Source organism: Mobula birostris, chromosome 11 (genome assembly GCF_030028105.1).
Source record: "Mobula birostris isolate sMobBir1 chromosome 11, sMobBir1.hap1, whole genome shotgun sequence".
NCBI classification, from domain to species: domain Eukaryota; kingdom Metazoa; phylum Chordata; class Chondrichthyes; order Myliobatiformes; family Myliobatidae; genus Mobula; species Mobula birostris.
Window position 1 is genome coordinate 49,937,238 of NC_092380.1, and position 18,415 is coordinate 49,955,652.

Sequence of the window (18,415 nt, forward strand, 5' to 3'; positions counted from 1 at the left end):
CCACACAGCCATAACCGAGGCCCCATTTGGTTGCAAAATGAATATATTTAATCAAAGACTGCTTTCCATACTTTGTTTTCCAGACTTCCTTAACCTATTAATAATCATAATAATTTTCCACATCTTCCACATCTTCATCTGAACTTTCAACACTCTCTGAGATGGATGCCTGGTTCTCACAGTCTGCCAGTCTACACATGTCAGTACACCTGAGGCCATTTGCAACACACATACATTTTGGGAGTGAACATTTTTTTGGACAGTTACAGGCCAGTAGATCCAGAATGGCATCGGGTGCTGGCTGGCCTTCCATCCAGTGCACCACCAACTGTTCAGCTTCCTGTTCTCTCTCCATCTTCCATCCTCTGCCAACAGGGCTTGGCACTTGTGAGTCCTTCTCCAAACATCATCTCCGTATACCAGCCCGGTAGTTGGCTCGCTGAGCATGTTTTGTTAAGCAGTCCTTGCATGGTGGGAGTTGATGACTTAAGGTTTTACCTTCTTTGGCACAGAAAAGGTGATACCTGAGCTCATTGACAATGGTGGTCAATGCTTTTGGGGCATACAAGAGACATGTAAATGCCTCCAGTTTGTCCATCAGTTCCGGGGAGAGGTCCCATTCCTGACCCAACTCTTAAGAATGTATCCTGAGTTTCCCTGTTGCTGGTCAGAAGTTTTAGGGCACTTGTCTTCCCTTTGCCTGCAAAAGTGCTTACAGTGTCACATCCTGTATATGCGTGCAACCCGATGAGAGCCCTACAAACCTCTATGCCAACAGTGGCAACAACCTTCCTGTTATCTACAAGCCTTGTACAGGTTCTAGTGCCACACTTCTGGAACAATGGGGCCTCAATCTTGTCACAAAATGCTGAAGACGTGATAAAGACATCTGTGTCTTCTGAGCAGATCACTACAGACTGGTATCCCTGTCTTGTGGCATGGGCAGCAAGGAGAAGTAGGCGGCCATCTGCTTCTTGTTGACACTGAAGAGCTGACACCTCCTCACTGTCTTGAAATGTGATTCTGTAACATTTGTCATTCACAGTTGCATACAGAATCTTCTCCTGTAGCTTTGTTCTGTACTCCACCTTCCTCCATTCATGGACTATGAAGCTAATGAGACTATTTTTGTTACTGACTTTGGTCAGGAAGCTCCTCCACTGCCTCACTATCTGTGTGCCGGTGATACTTTGCAAGTTATGACCAGTCTCTTCACCCCGTAGAGATCTTTCCCTATTCTTGATAGAGTTCTCCTTGTACGTGTCGAACACAGCATCTATTCTGCTATTCTGACTGCCTTCCCTCTGAGCCATACCTAGAATTGTTGTGGCAACATCTCTGAAAGTAACTTGATCACCTTTCACTCTTTGGACCAAGTTCATTCCATCAACCACTGTAGCAGAGTTTCCTGGGAGTTGCTCTTCCACTGCTACACTTTTCTGTAAGGTTGTGGCTAAAGTAGCTTTATTTGTCTTTCTCAGCAATCCTTCTGGTGTGGACGGGGCCTGATATGTGATGAAGTCTGATCTATGATCTTGTCAAAATTGGTTGCCTTGGCCCTCCAAACTTTGAGTTCCCTCTATAGAGTTTGATTTTCCAAGACAACGTCCCTTGGTGATACACTTTCAGGAACCATTAACAATTTTCTTTTGTCATCTGGAAATATATCTACTGAATTGCCCAGCTCAGATTCCAGTTTCCTACGAATGTGCTTCCTTGTAGAATCTTGCAGGAGTGTAACTCCACCAGATAGCATGAAAGATTCAAGTTTCGTGCCCAAAGAAGTGATTTGTACAATCATCTTGTTGGGTATGATATCAGTTCTGATATACTTGAAAAGGTCTTTATAGCCTTCTCTTTCAATCCTTTTATACAGTTCATCACCATCTGTTTTATCATCATTCTCTTTGTACTCAGGGTCCTTTTTCTTGATTCTGGTGTAATCCTTATAGTATGAAGCATGATAGTGGGCCTCTGCAGCAACTATGTCTCTGCTTGTTACTACTAGAATCTTCTCATCTTCCTTTTTGGTTGCACATTCCTGTAGTGTTTGGTCAGCTCTGAGTTGTACAGCTTGTGTAAGCTTTTCACGTGACTTGGAGCCCTTCAGAAATTTCACCTTATTACCAAAAATACAGATTTGATCATACACCCTTGCTTCTGATGAAGATCTACTTGGCCTTTTTGATGTACAGGTATTCTCACCAGCTTCATCAGTAATGCTTTCCTTAGCTTTCCTTTTCAGAGTCTAAGTCTCTCTTCATGGTGAAGAGGCTTCGGCATTTTCGGTGATAGTAGATTCTTGGGACTTCTTTTTTCTCCAACTTCTTTAGCAACATCTAAAATAGGGGCATAGTTTCTCACTTTGACTGCTTCAAGTAATGTTTTCCAGGATTCGTAGTCTTGAGGACTAACGGTGGTCATCATCTTTTGATGTTTTCCAGTGTATGATACACTGCTCCTTAATAGATTCTTTGTGCTTATGGCTCTCCATTCTGAACCAAAGTGATTCAGCTGCTCCAGATCTAAATCTACCCTACTCTTCTCTCTCCTCTGTTGTGCAGGACGATCCCACCACCACAGTACCTGAAACAGAAAAAAATCCTATTAACATTGCTGGTGAAAAAAGCACCTGCTACAAAGGTGATATAAATGTATGTATAAATGGTGATATACAAGATATAAATGTGAAACAGAACATGAAAACAGAAGTACGTCTTATGTAATGTATAGTCACTGTGTTATCACTGCCAGTAATAGATAACATTTGTAGAGATGCTAATTTTAACAACTTTTCTGAAAAACATATAGTCTGAGCTATATTCCTACCAATTTTCAAAGACAAAATGCCAATAATAAGAGAGGACCATCAGTTTGAAGTAGAATGCTTTATTCTGTGCTATGTATAGTTTTGAAAAGTGTGTTTTGGCATGGGGTTATAAATCGAGTGATAACACACAAATCTACCACCGCTGCAATGCTATCACATATTTTCTAGCACTAGGGGTGTATACCTTGCCCAAAATCACTATAATTATTCCCCCCAGATGATACTGGTGGCTCAAATTTCAGGTCCTGGCTCACAGACTATGGGGAGAACTTTTATCTTTTATCTCTTGGTGGTGTATGCATACATCTTGGCTTTGGTACTGCATTGTCAGCAGGGGGCACCACAGAAAGCACAAGTGATGGGGAGCACTGGCTGTGTCATTTGTTCTTAACAGAGGTTCTGTAGTCATTGTCTGAGATTCCTGTCCCATTTCTACAACTGGATCTGGATTGGTCAGTTTGTGTTGGTTTTCAGTGGCCTCAGAAGGGGACAACAGCTGATCAACATGCCTTCTCCAGATGTTGTGGCTCCTAGTTTTCACCGTGTATGACACCATCGTCGCAGGTATCTACTTTGTTCCAGAGATATAGTTCTGGGCAAGTACTGTCTCTCCTGCTGTGAAACTTCTGAACTTCACTTTGGCAAGTCTCTCTTCTTGGGTTTTCTGTTCATTTAGGACAATCTGTTTTTGTGATTGACGGTCTCAGCAGGCCAAACTGGGTGTAAAGCTGTCTTTTCATCAGTACAGTGGCTGGTGCTATTTTGGTGGTGGCATAATGTATGTCAGCAAGAAAATGCTAAGACGCTGGTTGAGGGATCCACTTCCTACAGATGTCTTGAGGGCTTGTTTCACTTTTTGTAGAATCAATCAGTAAGGCCATTTGTGGCTGGATGATATGGTTTTGACTTGATATGCTGAATACCACTTGCTTCCGTAAATGCCTCAAACTCTTCAGAAAGGAGTTGTGAGCCATAGTCACTTACGAACTGTTTAGAAAGCCCAGAACAGCTAGAGGTGGAATGTAGCTCCTCAATGCATTTTTCAGATGTAGTACTCTTCATGATGGCAACCTCGGGCCATTTGCTGTGCAGTCCACTCTGACCGAGAATATGTGGCTTTCTGCAGGTCCTTCAAAATCCATGTGAATCCTCTGTCATGGGTCCTCAGGTCATTCACATGGATGCAAGGGAGCAAGTCAAGGAGCATCGACACTGACAATGACAATATGGGCATGCTTTGGCCTTCTCTTCAATGGTTATATCCAGTTCTTGCCACCAGAAGTAGCTGCATGCAATTTCTTTCATGCACACTATACCAGTGTCCTGCTTGTAGATCATGAAGCACTTGCTTTCTTATTGGTGGAGGAATGACAACATGGTAGCCCCATAGTAAACATCTTACTTAAACTATGAACTCCTTCTGTCAGGCCTGGTAAGGTTTCAATTCTATGGTTGGCTCTCCTTTCCGTTCGTAAGTTACCATGTCCACCACCTTAGATAGAACAGGGTCAGTACATGTGTGCTTCTGGACTTGTACCACAATTATCAGAGCTGCAAGTACTTCCTTGAAGTAAAAGATCTCTTTTTGGATGGCTCTAGAGTTGTAACAGTGAAGGGAAGTCTGGACAGTCCATCATCATTTGAATGGTGCTTAGACCTCCCGCATTTTATGTCATAGGGATGTGCAGATAGTAATAGAGCCCAGCATTGCATCCAACAGCACCAGCAATGTTCACACGTGGACCAAAAACAGACATCAAGGGGCAATGATCTGTTAATAGTGTAAATCATTGACCAAAGTGGAATTGATGGAATTTCTTCACTCCAAAGACAATTGTGAGTATTTCCCACTCAATCTGGTCATAGTAGCATTCTGCCTTGCTTAATGTCCTTGATGCAAAAAAAATTGAACACACTTCACCCGACAGCATGACTTGTGAAATAACTGCCTCCATACCATAGTGATGCATTGCAGGCCAGAATTGTAAGTTGGAATGTGTAAGTGCTTCAGATTGTGACAAAACTGTTTTGGCCGTTTTATAGAAGCCTCTTCACAGTGATCTGTCCACCGCCAGTGTGCTGATTTATTAAAAACTAATAAAGTGGTTTCAGCACACTAGATAGGTTAGGAACAAACTTTGCGTCGTATGTTAGTAGTTCAAAGAAAGATCTTAATTAACTTACATTCTGTGGTGATGGAGCCTGCATGATTACCTTCACTTTTGATGGTGCCTTGTGAAGCCCTGAATTGTTGATCACGTGGCTCAAATATGCAGTCAAGGGTTGAAAGAACTCACACTTATCCTTCTGGACTCTTAAGTCCATATTCCTTGAGTCTTGGTAGTGTAGCATCCAAGTCTTTTAGATGTTTACACTCATTTTTCCCAGTAATGAGTGAGTCATCCAAATAGCATTGCACTCCTGTCAACCCAATCAGGATCTGGTCCATTGCTCATTGAAAAGTTGTGGGAGCTGAGGTGATGCCAAACAGAAGCCTTTGGTACCTGAATAATCCTCTGTGAGTCACTGTGGTCAATAGTTCCTGTGACTCTGCCTCCACATGCATCTGTTTGACACAGGTCGATCATGCTTAATGTCTGTCCTGTGGACAATCCTGCAAAAAGGTCGTCAATGAGGGGAAGAGGGTTTTGTTCAGCTGTAAGAACTGGGTTGATGGTTACCTTGAAGTCTCCACAAAGCCTTAACAACCCATCTCTTTTTACGATAGGAACCACTGGAGTTGCCCATTCACTTACACACGTTAGTTCCAATACCTTTTTCTGCACTAGTCTTTCCAATTCAGCCTCTACCTTTGGTTTGAGATTGTATGGAACAGATCTTGTCTTTGGGCATTTGGGTGTTGTGTTGGGCTTAACAGTCAGCATGTACTGTTTCTTTCTCTGTTAATCTCCAATGTAATATGTACTACTCCCTGCCATGGAACAACCTCACCTGTGTAAGTCTTTAAAGTCATCCTTGTCCCTTTTGTGGTGCGATGCTCCAGTTTCCCCTTGTAAACTGTCTCTGACATCAATGATACTGCAGCACTTGTGTCCACTTGCATCCTCACTGTGGCCCCATACAACAGATAAAACATGGAAAGTTTCTTCAACCACATTTTTCTTTATTACAATGTTTCTGGTTGATAGTCTTTTTTTTTTACTTTTACAGCCATGTTCAATATGTCACTTTTTGCCACAGCCTATGAAATCTAAATCCTCATACCAGCATTCTTTTTATGAATGCCCAGTTTTGCCACAATGATAACTTTGCCAATATGCATCATATTCCTAAAGTCAGTAGAAACTTTATGAACTTGGGAAGATGTGCTTAATAGCTGTGCTTCTTTAGCTGCCATCTCCATAGATGTATTAATCTCAATTGCATTCTGTAATGTTAGTCTGTCTTTTGTAAGCAAATGTTACTACACACATAAGAGTGAATCACATAACAGGACATTTAGTTAGCCCAAAATCAGTGTTCAGACAATTGTTTCAGTACTGCCACAGACCGAAATAGACTCACCTTCCTCTTATTGCTTTTATGAAATCTAAACCACTCAGCAATAATCGAAGGTTTAGGTGAATAGTGGCCCTTTAAGACTCTAACTATGCCTTCATAAGGCTTATTGCCAGGGGCTTAGCATGTTACACTAGACTATGTAATAAATTTAAAGTTTTTGCTCGCTTCAGTCAGAAAAGTTGGAACACGAATATCAACTGAAATTTGATTTGCCAGTACAAAATATTCAAATCTTTCAGTATATGAACTCTGTCATTTCATCACAGGGTCCCATATTTACTTACTTTGTCACCATTTTCAAACACAATCATGTTCCATAAAAGTTAAATGGTCTTATCCATCTGTCTCCCTCTCATTTATTTGATTTAACTATCCTGTTCTTGTTCTCTTCCCTCAGATTCTTCACTGACCATGCTTCCTGAAGCCATTTTCTTGTGGCATGTGGTGTCACAAATTTCACTTGATCCTGATTCTTTCCTCTCACCCAGTGGTATACTGCCAGCATTGCACACTGCTTTTCTTGCAGAAGGGAATAAAACAATTAATGTTGTATGAGGATTTGTCACCTCATTGCCAGTTGTTATGTTTGTGTTACTGGGAAGCCAGGTGGCCGTGAATAACACACACGAGAGATGGAGAACTGAGGAACGCACCGCAAGGGTCAAAATATACATGAATACATAACAGGAATGGAATATTTCTGTGAGCTGGTACAGACTCATTGAGCGTATAAAAATGAAGAGTCCTTTCAGAAGTTAGTTTCATGCAACAAAATAGGAGAGTACAATAAAGAAGGCTAGAGTTACCCAGGAGCAAAATTATTTTTCTTATATAGACTTTTGGAATTGATACACTATTTCAGACTATTCATATTGCAAAGCTTAAATTTTAACTAGTACATTAGGTTCAGATGTCAGGCTGCAATAATGAGTCCCATCCTTCTCCATTTCTTTGTACTCCTTGTATTTCGTTTTGCAGAGCATGTAATCAAATTTTTTTTTTTTTTGCAAAGCACAACATGGTAGGTGATCCTTCATTTTCTTTGATCAATATTTAGAAAGTGAATGTATTTTGTAGCATCTACCAACCTTTTGGACATATCAATTGCTTTAGAGTTAATACAATGTTTCTGAGTGCATATTTTGAAATGTATGGAAATGTGGCAGATAATTGGAAATTGAACATTTCTACAGACATGCTGTGATACCATTGGGTGTAAATTTTATTCGCTTATTAATTGCATTATCACAAAAGGATGATGGTACAGATGAATGAGTGGTGCAGGGGCTGGGTTTCAGATTTCTGGATCATTGAGATCTCTTCTGGGAAAGGTATGACCTGTACGAAAAGGACGGGCTACACCTGAACCCAAGGGGAATCAATATACTTGTGGGCAGGTTTGCTAGAGCTACAAGGGTTTAAACTAATTTGGCAGGGGGATGGGAACAAGAATGATAGGGCTGAGGATGAGGTATTTGGAATATAAGCTGATGCAGTGTTTCATGAGACTGTAAAGGACAGACAGGCGATATGCCAAAATTGCAGTTCGTGAGATGATGTGAAGTGTAACATGGGGGCAAAATCAAAAGGGTGAAGAATACAGGACCTGAAGGTATTATATTCAAATGCCTCATTGTATCCAGTATACAGAATAAGGTAGGTGATCTTGTAATGCAGTTAGAGATTGCCAGGTATGACATTGTAGACATCACTGAGACGTGTCTGTAAGGAAGCATAAAGAAAGGCAGAGGGGTGGGCTGGCTCTGTTGGTTTAAAAAAAATCAAATCCTTAGAAAGAGGTGACAGAGCATCAGAAAATGTAAAATCCTTGTGGGAAGAGATAAGAAACTTGGGGGAAGAGTCAAAAGATCCTGACGGGAGTTATATACAGACCTCCAAATACAGCCAGGATGTGGGATATAACTTTCAAGAGGAAATAGAAAAGGCATGCAATAAGGGCAATGTTACAGGACATCTCAATATGCAGGTAGATGGAGAAAATCAGGATGGTGCTGAATTCCAAGAGAGGGAATTTGTAGAATGCCAATAGATGACTTTTTAGAGTAACTTGTAATTGAGCCCACTAGCGGAAAGGCAAGGCAACTCTGGATTGGGTGTTGCATAATGAACCAGATTTAATTAGGAGTTTTAAGGTAAAGGAGCCCTTTGGAGGCCTTGATCATAATTTTGAAACATAGAAAACCTACAGCACAATACAGGCCCTTCGGCCCACAAAGCTGTGCCGAACATGTCTTTACCTTAGAAATTACCTCGGGTTACCCATAGCCCTCTATTTTTCTGGGCTCCATGTACCTGTCCAGGAGACTGTTAAAAGACCCTATCCTATCCGCCTCCACCACCGTCACCGGCAGCCCATCCCATGCACTCACCACACTCTGCATAAAAAACTTACGTCTGGCATCTCCTCTGTTCCTACTTCCAAGCAGCTTAAACTGTGCCCTCTCGTGCTAGCCATTTCAGCCCTGGGGAAAAAGTCTCTGACTATCCACGTGGTCAGTGCCTCTCATCATCTTATACACCTCTATCAGGTCACCTCGCATCCTCTGTCACTCCAAGGAAAAAAGGCCAAGTTCACTCAACCTATTCTCATAAGGCATGCTCCCAATCCAGGCAACATCCTTGTAAATCTCCTCTGCACCCTTTCTATGGTTTCCACATCCTTTCTATAGTGAGGCGACCAAAACTGAGCACAGTACTCAAGTGGGGCCTGACCAGGGTCCTATACAGGTTTCCCCCGCCATACGAAGGTTGGGAGTTCCTATGAAACGGTTCGTAAACCGGAATGTCGTAAAGCGAAAAAGCAATTACCATTAATTTATATGGGAAAATTTTGTGAGTGTTCAAGGACCCACAAGTAACGTACCAAATCATTCCAAATAACACCCAAAACCTAAAATAACAGTAACATATAGTAAAAGCGGGAATGATATGATAAATACACAGCCTATATAAAGTAGAAATACTTTTCCACAATCATTGCCTGAACTGTTAGCCGTAGCGAAAATCTCACGCAAGTGCTCTTGGCAAAAACACGGCGCAAGTGCCATCGGCAAAAACACAGCACAAGCACTTTCCAGTAACCTTTAAGCTATGAAGCTGCCAAATCATACCAAATAACACGTAGAAATACACAGCCGATATATAAAGTAGAAATAATGTATGTACAGTGTAGTATCACTTACCGGAATCGGGAAGACAGCGCCGAGCACACTGATGATGGTGTGTTAGACTGAGTTGTCCGAGTTTGGGTGGTGCAGTGGCCCCCACCCTCTGGGCAGTGAACTGATACTGATCCGCGAAGCATGCAGGGGTCCTGCGGTAGCCGGGAGGCACACAGCACATCTTTAAGAAAAAAGCCGAAACAAACATGCTAATTAATTAGGTGCCGCCCGACACGTAAATGTCGGCCCAGATCAGAGGCGATTGCCGATTGCATCACCTTTGATCTGGGCCAACAATTACATGCCGGGCGGCACCTAATTAATTTAGCATGTTTATTTCGGCTTTTTTCTTAAAGCTGTGCTGAGTGCCTCCCGGCTACTGCTGCATTCTCCGCAAATTGGTATCTGTCCGCGGCCTGGGGGTTGGGGTGGTGGGACACTGGGGTGTCATCTCATCATCATCTGTTTCCATTAGGGCAGGCAGCTCATCTTCTCCTATGACTGCCTGCCTTGAAGTCGAAGGTCGAGGTTCGTCGTCTGATGTGGAAGGCTTGAAAAACGACAGTACAGTATGCTTGACTGCTGAGCCTCGTGCATTTTTCTATCATACAGTTCTTTGTAAGGACTCAAACCATCTTGCAAATATGCCCTAAACCGACGTACCCTTTCAAAATTAAAGTCGTACTTTATCACTACTCATTCGGTTTCGATTGTTATCCTTTCCTCTTCCAATTGCATCAGCTCTTCATCTATCAGTTCTTGGTCATGGGATACCAAAAGCCAAACTCACTTTGTCCTTACTTCATTCACCACGATCGAAACGCTCAATTATGTCTAGTTTTACGCTAAATGTAACACCCTCACGAGCTCTTTTAGGCTTTTCCGATACCTTAGAACTCACCTTGCAAACGGCTGCTCACAGGCACATGTTTAAGCAATGCTGGCGAGAATGCCGTTGTGAATCCAGGGACCGTGGCTGCTTGGGGCGCGCGCTGCTTTTTTTCTTAACAGTGAAAACACATCTGTTAGCGAAAACAGGGAACTAATGTAGGTCTTTCGTAACAGTGAGGTTTCGTAAAGCGGGGGACACCTACATAGCTGTAACCATACCTCTCGGCTCCTAAACTCAATCCCACGATTGATGAAGGCCAATGCATTATATGTTTTCTTAACCACAGAGCCAACATGCGCAGCAGCTTTGAGTGTCCTATGGACTCGGACCCCAAGATCCCTCTGATCCTTCACACTACCAAGAGTCTTACCATTAATACTATATTCTGCCATCATATTTGACCTGTCAAAATGAAGCACCTCACACCTATCTGGGTTGAACTCCATCTGCCACTTCTCAGCCCAGTTTTGAATCCTATCAATGTCCTGCTGTAACCTCTGACAGCCCTCCACACTACCCACAACACCTCCAAACTTTGTGTCATCAGCAAATTACTAACCCATCCCTCCACTTCTTCATCCAGGTCATTTATAAAAATAACGAAGAGTAGGGGCCCCAGAACAGATCCCTGAGGCACACCACTGGTCACCAACCTCCATGCAGAATATGACCCATCTGCAACCACTCTTTGCCTTCTGTGAGCAAGCCAGTTTTGGATCCACAAAGCAATGCCCCTTTGGATCCCATGCCTCCTTACTTTCTCAATATTCCTTGCATGGGGTACCTTGTCAAATGCCTTGCTGAAATCCATATACACTACATCTACTGCTCTTCCTTCATCAATGTGTTTAGTCATATCCTCAAAAAATTTAATCAGGCTCATAAGTCACAATCTACCTTTCACAAAGCCATGCTGGCTATTCCAAATCACATTATGCTTCTCCAAATGTTCATAAATCCTGCCTCTTAGGATCTTCTCCATCAAATTACTAACCACTGAGGTAAGACTCACTGGTCTATAATTTCCTGGGCTACCTCTACTCCCTTTCTTGAGTAAGGGAACAATATCTGCAACCCTCCAATTCTCCAGAACCTCTCCTGTCCCCATTGATGATGTAAAGGTCATCACCAGAGGCTCAGCAATCTCCTCCCTCGCCTCCCACAGTAACCTGGGCTACATCTCATACGGTCCCGGTGACTTATCTAACTTGATGGTTTCCAAAAGCTCCAGCACATCCTCTTCCTTAATATCTACATGTTCAAGCTTTTCAGTCCACTGTAAATCATCCCTACAATTGCCAAGATTATTTTCCGTTGTGAATACTGAAGCAAAGTATCTCCTCCGGTTCCATACTCACTTTTCCACTGTCACACTTGATTGGTCCTATTCTCTCATGTTTTATCCTCTTGCTCTTCGCATACTTGTAGAATGCCTTGGGGTTTTCCTTAATCCTGTCCGCCAAGGCCTTCTCATAGCCCCTTCTGGCTCTCCTAATTTCTTTATAAGCTCCTTCTTGCTAGCCTTATAATCTTCTCAATCTCTATCATTACCTAGTTTTTTGAACCCTTTCGTAAGCTCCTTTCTTCTTGACTAGATTTACAATAGCCTTTGTACACCATGGTTCCCGTACCCTGCCATTCTTTCCCTGTCTCGTTGGAATGTACCTGTTCAGAACTCCTCACAAATATCCCCTGAACATTTGCCACATTTCTTGTGTACATTTCCCTGAGAACATCTGTTCCCAATTTATGCTTCCAAGTTCCTGCCTGATAGCCTCATATTTCCTCTTACTCCAAATAAACGCTTTCCTAACTTGTCTGTTCCTCTCCCTCTCCAGTGCTATGGTAAAGGAGATAGAATGCTCTAAAATGCTCTCCCACTGAGAGATCTGACACCTGACCAGGTTCATTTCCCAATACCAGATTAAGTACAGCCTCTCCTCTTGTAGGCTTATCTACCTACTGTGTCAAGAAACCACCTTGAACACACCTAACAAACTCCACCCCATCTAAACCCCCCACTCCAGGGTCATGCCAATCAATATTTGGGAAATTAAAATCTCCCACCACGACAACCCTGTTATTATTACACCTTTCCAGAATCTGCCTCCTTATCTGCTCCTCGATGTTCCTGTTACTATTGAGTGGTCTATAAGAAACACCCAGTAGAGTTATTGACCCCTTCCTGTTCCTAACTGCCACCCACAGAGTATCTGTAGACAATCCCTCCATGTCTTCCTCCTTTTCTGCAGCCGTGACACTATCTCTGATCAACAGTGCCATGCCCCCACCTCTTTTGCCTCTCTCCCTGTCCTTTCGGAAACATCTAAAGCCTGGCACTTGAAGTAGCCATTCCTGTCCCTGAGCCATCCAAGTCTCTAATGGCCACAACATCATAGCTCCAAGTACTGATCCATGCTCCAAGCTCAGCTGCTAGGTTCATAATACTCCTTGCATTAAAATAGACACATCTCAAACCATCGGCCTGAGCGCATCCCTTCCCTGTCACCTGCCATACCTCCCTCTCGCACTGCCAGCAAGCTTTCTCTATTTGTGAGCCAACCTCCTTTTCCTCCGTTTCTTCAGTTTGTTTCCCACCCCCCAGCAATCCTAGTTTAAACTCTTCCCCCAATAGCTTTAGCAAACCCCCTCGCCAGGATATTGGTCTCCCTGGGATTCAAGTGCAACCCATCCTTTTTGTACAGGTCACTCCTGCCCCAAAAGAGGTCCCAATGATCCAGAAATCTGAACCCCTGCCCCCTGCTCCAATCCCTCAGTCACACATTTATCCTCCACCTCACTCTATTCATATTCTCACTGTTACGTGGCACAGGCAGTAATCCCGAGATGACTACCTTTGTGGTCCTGCTTCTCAACTTCCTAACTCCCTGTAGTCTGCTTTCAGGACTGCCTCCCTTTTCCTGCCGACGTCATTGGTACCAATATGTACTACGACCTCTAGCTGTTCTCCTTCCCACTTCAGGATATCGTGGACGCGATCAGACCCGGACCCTGGCACCTGGGAGGCAAACTACCATCCGTGTTTCTTTCCTGCATCCACAGAATCGCCTGTCTGACCCCCTAACTATAGATCAAAGTTGCTGGTGAACGCAGCAGGCCAGGCAGCATCTCTAGGAAGAGGTACAGTCGACGTTTCAGGCCGAGATGCTGCCTGGCCTGCTGCGTTCACCAGCAACTTTGATGTGTGTTGCTTGAATTTCCAGCATCTGCAGAATTCCTGTTGTTTGCCCTAACTATAGAGTCCCCTGTCACTGCTGCCTACCCTTCTGAGCCACAGGGTCAGACTCTGTGTCAGAAACACAGCCACTGTTGCTTCCGCCAGGTAGGCTGTTCCCCCCAACAGTACTCAAAGAGGAGTACTTACTGTTAAGGGGGACAGCCACAGAGGTGCTCTCTAGCCTCTGACTCCTGCCCTTCCCTCTTCTGACTGTTACCCACTTATCTATCTCCTCAGGCCCTGGTGTGACTACCTGCCTATAGCTCCTATCTATCACCTCCTCACTTTCCCTGACCAGATGAAGGTCATCGATCTGCAGCTGAACACACCTGGTGCAGATGTGGCCGTCAGGGAGGCTGGGAGTCTCCTGGACTTCCCACATCTGACACCGAGCACAGAACACTGGCCTGACACACATTCTTTCTGTCTGTATTCTGCACAGGCAACCTACCTCGCCTCGACCTAGTATCACCTGAGCCCCGTTGAGCCAAAGCCTTCCTACTCTGTCTCCCTCTACTCTAGTTGCCCGCTCTATAAAACTGTCTCCTTTTAAACTCTTCTCACTGGCTGACATCCACGCACTTGCGCAGTCATGCCCTGATCAAATTTGACAAAATTCACCCTGCAGCTTGAGAGGGAGAAGATAAAGTCAAATATGTCAGTATTACAGTGAAGTAAGGGAAATTACAGAGTCATAAGAGGACTGGCTGAAGTTGATTGGAAGGGCTCACTCGCAGGGATAATGATGAAAGAGCAATGGCTGGAATTTCTGGGGGCAATTTGGAAGGCTGAGGACAGATACATTCCAAAGATGAAATAGTATTCTAAAGGAAGGATGAGGCAACCATGGGAGACAAGGGAAGTCAAACTCAGTGTAAAAGCAAAAGAGAAGGCATAAAATATAGCAATAATTTGGTTTTCTGAAACCTTCAGAAGGCAACTAAAAAACCATAAGGAGAGAAAAGATAAATCATGAGAGAAAGCTAGCCAGAAATATCAAAGAGGATAGCAAAAGTTTTTTTTCAGGCATATGAAGAGCAAAAGAGAGGTGGGAGTAGATATTGGACCACTGGAAAATGACACTGGAAAGCAGTTTTTTTGTGTCAGTCTTCTCTGTGGAAGAGACTAGCAGTATGCCAAAAATTCTAGAGTGTCATGGGACAGAAGTGAGTGTAAGGAGAAGGTTCTTGGGCAGCTTGAAGGTCTGAAGGTAGATAAGTCACCTGGACCAGATGGACTACATCCCAGGGTTCTGAAAGAGGTAGCTGAAGAGATTGTGGATGCAGTAGTAATGATCTTTCAAGAATCATTAAATTCTGTAATGGTTCCAAATGAATGGAAAATTACAAATGTCACTCCACTTTTAAGAAGGGAGGGAAGCAGATGAAAGGAAATTGTGGGCCAGTTAACCTAACTTCAGTGGTTGGGCAAACAACAGGAATTCTGCAGATGCTGGAAATTCAAGCAACACACATAAAAGTTGCTGGTGAACGCAGCAGGCCAAGCAGCATCTCTAGGCTGACGAAGGGTCTCGGCCTGAAACGTCGACTGCACCTCTTCCTAGAGATGCTGCCTGGCCTGCTGCGTTCACCAGCAACTTTTATGTGTGTTGCTTGAATTTCCAGCATCTGCAGAATTCCTGTTGTTTTGAGTCTACAGAAGGACATGGACTGATTTGAAGAATGGGGAAATAAGTGGCTGATGGAATATAGTGTAGGGAATTATGTGGTCATGCACTTTGAATTAAAGGCAGAGACTATTTTCGATACAGGGAGGAAATTCAAACATCAGTGGGGCACAAGTACTTGTACACTATTTCCTAAAGGTTAACTTACAGGCTTAGTCAGTAGTAAGGAAGGCAAATGCAATGTTAGCATTCATTATGAGAGGACTAGAACATAAGAACAAGGATGTGATGCTGAGACCTTATAAGGTGTAGGAGCCGTATACCTATTTTCTGACTGTATTTTATTTTGTGTTGCACATTTTTATAGATTACATGGGTTGGACGTGGTAGAAGCAAATGAGTGTAGTTACTACTCACGCTTTGTCCTGGTTTAGTTTATTTTAGTTAGAGAGGGTTTGAGCCAGGGAATGAATATTTTTTTGTTGAACACTAATTTATTATAATAACTAAAGTTATTGCTAACTTCGCTTATTTACAATCTTCGCTTATTTCACTAATTATGCTAGTTTTGCTAATATCACTATACTAGAAACTACAAGAAAAATGTTGTGAACAACTTTAACCTTTGTACATGGCATTCATTGACCTCACCAAAGTCTTTGACTTGGTATCAAGGGAACTCCTATGGGATGTCCTATCCACCTATGGATGCCCTGAAAAGTACATTAGAATCCTGAGACTCCTCCACGATGGCATGCTTGTCATAGTCATGGTCAGCAACAGTAACTGTGAGTCTTTTCAAGTTAGATCAGGAGTAAAACAGAGATGCATGATTGCCCCAACTTTGTTCACTATCTTCATTGCGACAGTCAACCACATTATCAAGGACGACCTACCCCCAGGAATCGAAATTATCTACAGAACAGATGGCAGGCTTTTCAATCTTGCCCATCTCAAATCCAAAACGAAGACATAGACGAGTTCCCTCATCGAGTTCCAATACGCAGATGACAACAGTGTTGCAGCTCTTTCAGAAAACCACCTACAACAGATTCTGACTGCCTTGCACTGTGCATACACGAAACTTGGACTTGCCATTAATTCCAAGAAGACTCAGATCATCTATCAATTGTCACCAATTGAGACAAATCAGATAGAACCATCATTTCAACTTGGCGAAACAACCCTGGAAAACGTGGACCACTTTCCGTATCTTGGAAGTAACCTCTCCTCCAAAGTTGACCTTAATGACGAGATCCAACATCGTCTTAAATGCACTGGAACAGCTTTTGGACGTCTCCGAACAAGAGTCTTTTGTGATCGTGACATCCGAACAGACACCAAAATGTTAATGTACAAAGCAGTGGTAATCCCAACGCTCCTGTATGCATCAGAAACTGGACAACATACCGACGACATCTGAAGGCACTTGAAAAGTTCCATCAACGCTGTCTTCGAAACATCTTAAATATCAGCTGGGAAGATAGAAGAACCAACGTCAGTGTGCTAAATGAGCAAAAACAACAAGCATTGAAGCCGACGTCATCAAGAACCAACTAAGATGGAACGGTCATGTTGTTCGGATGAAAGATGAACGTCTGCTGAAACAAATCTTCTACTCCTAGCTTAAAGAAGGCAAACGTAAAAGAGGCGGACAACAGGAGAGATTCAAAGACATCTTAAAAGCCAACATGAAGAAATGTAACGTTGACATCAACCATTAGGAAACCAATGCCAAGGACAGGAAACTCTGGCAAGCCATCATCCGAGAAGGAACAGCAACTTTCAAAGCCAACTGATGTGCAGAATTAGAAGAAAATGGAAAGAGAGGCAGCAACAACCAAAGCCTGATCTGCCATCTGGAACTACCTGTCCTGAGTGCGGAAGAACTTTCAAAGCCAAGATTGAACTCATAAGCCACTTGAGAGCCCATAAGAGATCAACAGAATGAAGACTGTCATCCTCGACCACGACGACAACAACTAGATCACTTGTCTTTGCTGGTTTCGTAATAAAGGATCGAAGGTACTTTTTTCAAATTGGAACTCAGTTATTTGGAAGCGCATCATACAGTGTCAACTCCCATACTCAGTCTCTCAGTGATTTTGCTTTGTTTTAAAGTACCTCTACATCTTGTCAACAAAAAATTTATACCAAACGATTGCCTCAGACCTGTTGGCGGAATTGGAATCGCAGTTTGTGGTAGGATGATCTGCGACCCTATGTTGATTTATGCTGTGTATTTCTGTTTTGAACGCAATTTTGAATGGTCAGTGATGCCTATCCATTGGAGACTGTTGCTCGATTGTGTGGTGTTTGCCTGAGAGTCCATAGCTGTAAACTTAAATTTACCGGACCAAATAACCACACCACACACAAGTCTTTACTTTATCCTTTTCACCAGTTTATTTCTTCGCGCTCAGCTGGCGAGAAAAATTCGGAGCCGATCATCAGAGAGAGAAAGTTTCTCTCTCTCTCTGGCAGCTCTGACGAGCTTTCTGTCTAACACTCAGAAACATGACAATTTATAGAACTGGCGAAACAAAGAACAGTTAGTTTCATGGGTATTCCCACCAGATCAGTTACAGCAAAACTTAATTACTTCGATGAGAGTACACTAAATCACAGGTTTTAATTACAGACAAATTCTTGCCTTATCAGTAAAACTTGAATAGACAAAGGTGGGAACATAGATCAGTGATGTGACATCATGAGGCATGATGTATGCAACCTATGTGAATACAGCCCACGGGTTGTTCTCAAAGGGACAGCTGTGAGTTGTTAATTTAAACAAACTGAGGGCAGTTCTTTCAGTCAAGGACAGTCTCTGCAACTTTTCACAGAACAGAGCATACACAAGCTGGCATTTAATTTTAACCTGCTATTTACCAGAATCAGAGAATCATTTCTTATGTCCCCCAATTCCCTTAAAATTTCATCATAGCTTTGTTTTATTGGAGTGCTGAAATATCCTTCCGGTTCCCAACATTTGAATTGTTTGGTCTGGTTTAAGCACTGTAGATGTGCAGTTTGTTGGTTGCCTATCTTTATTGAATGGAATATCACTGATGCATTTTGCGAATGTGCTACGGGCGAAATAAATGTATTAAGGAGAAAGTAACAT

General features: G+C 42.9%; 1 protein-coding gene and 1 long non-coding RNA gene across 9 annotated transcripts in view; one reads left to right on the plus strand and one right to left on the minus strand.

Moving 5' to 3' along the window:
• phf21aa (PHD finger protein 21Aa) overlaps positions 1 to 18,415 on the plus strand; it is a 385,951-nt gene that overhangs the window by 315,626 nt on the left and 51,910 nt on the right. The window lies entirely within an intron of this gene.
• LOC140205499 (uncharacterized) lies at positions 2,450 to 9,695 on the minus strand. Its single transcript, XR_011887858.1, has 3 exons — positions 9,556 to 9,695; positions 5,783 to 5,899; positions 2,450 to 2,586 (listed from the first exon to the last, which is right to left on the minus strand). It is a non-coding gene; the product is annotated as an uncharacterized lncRNA (long non-coding RNA).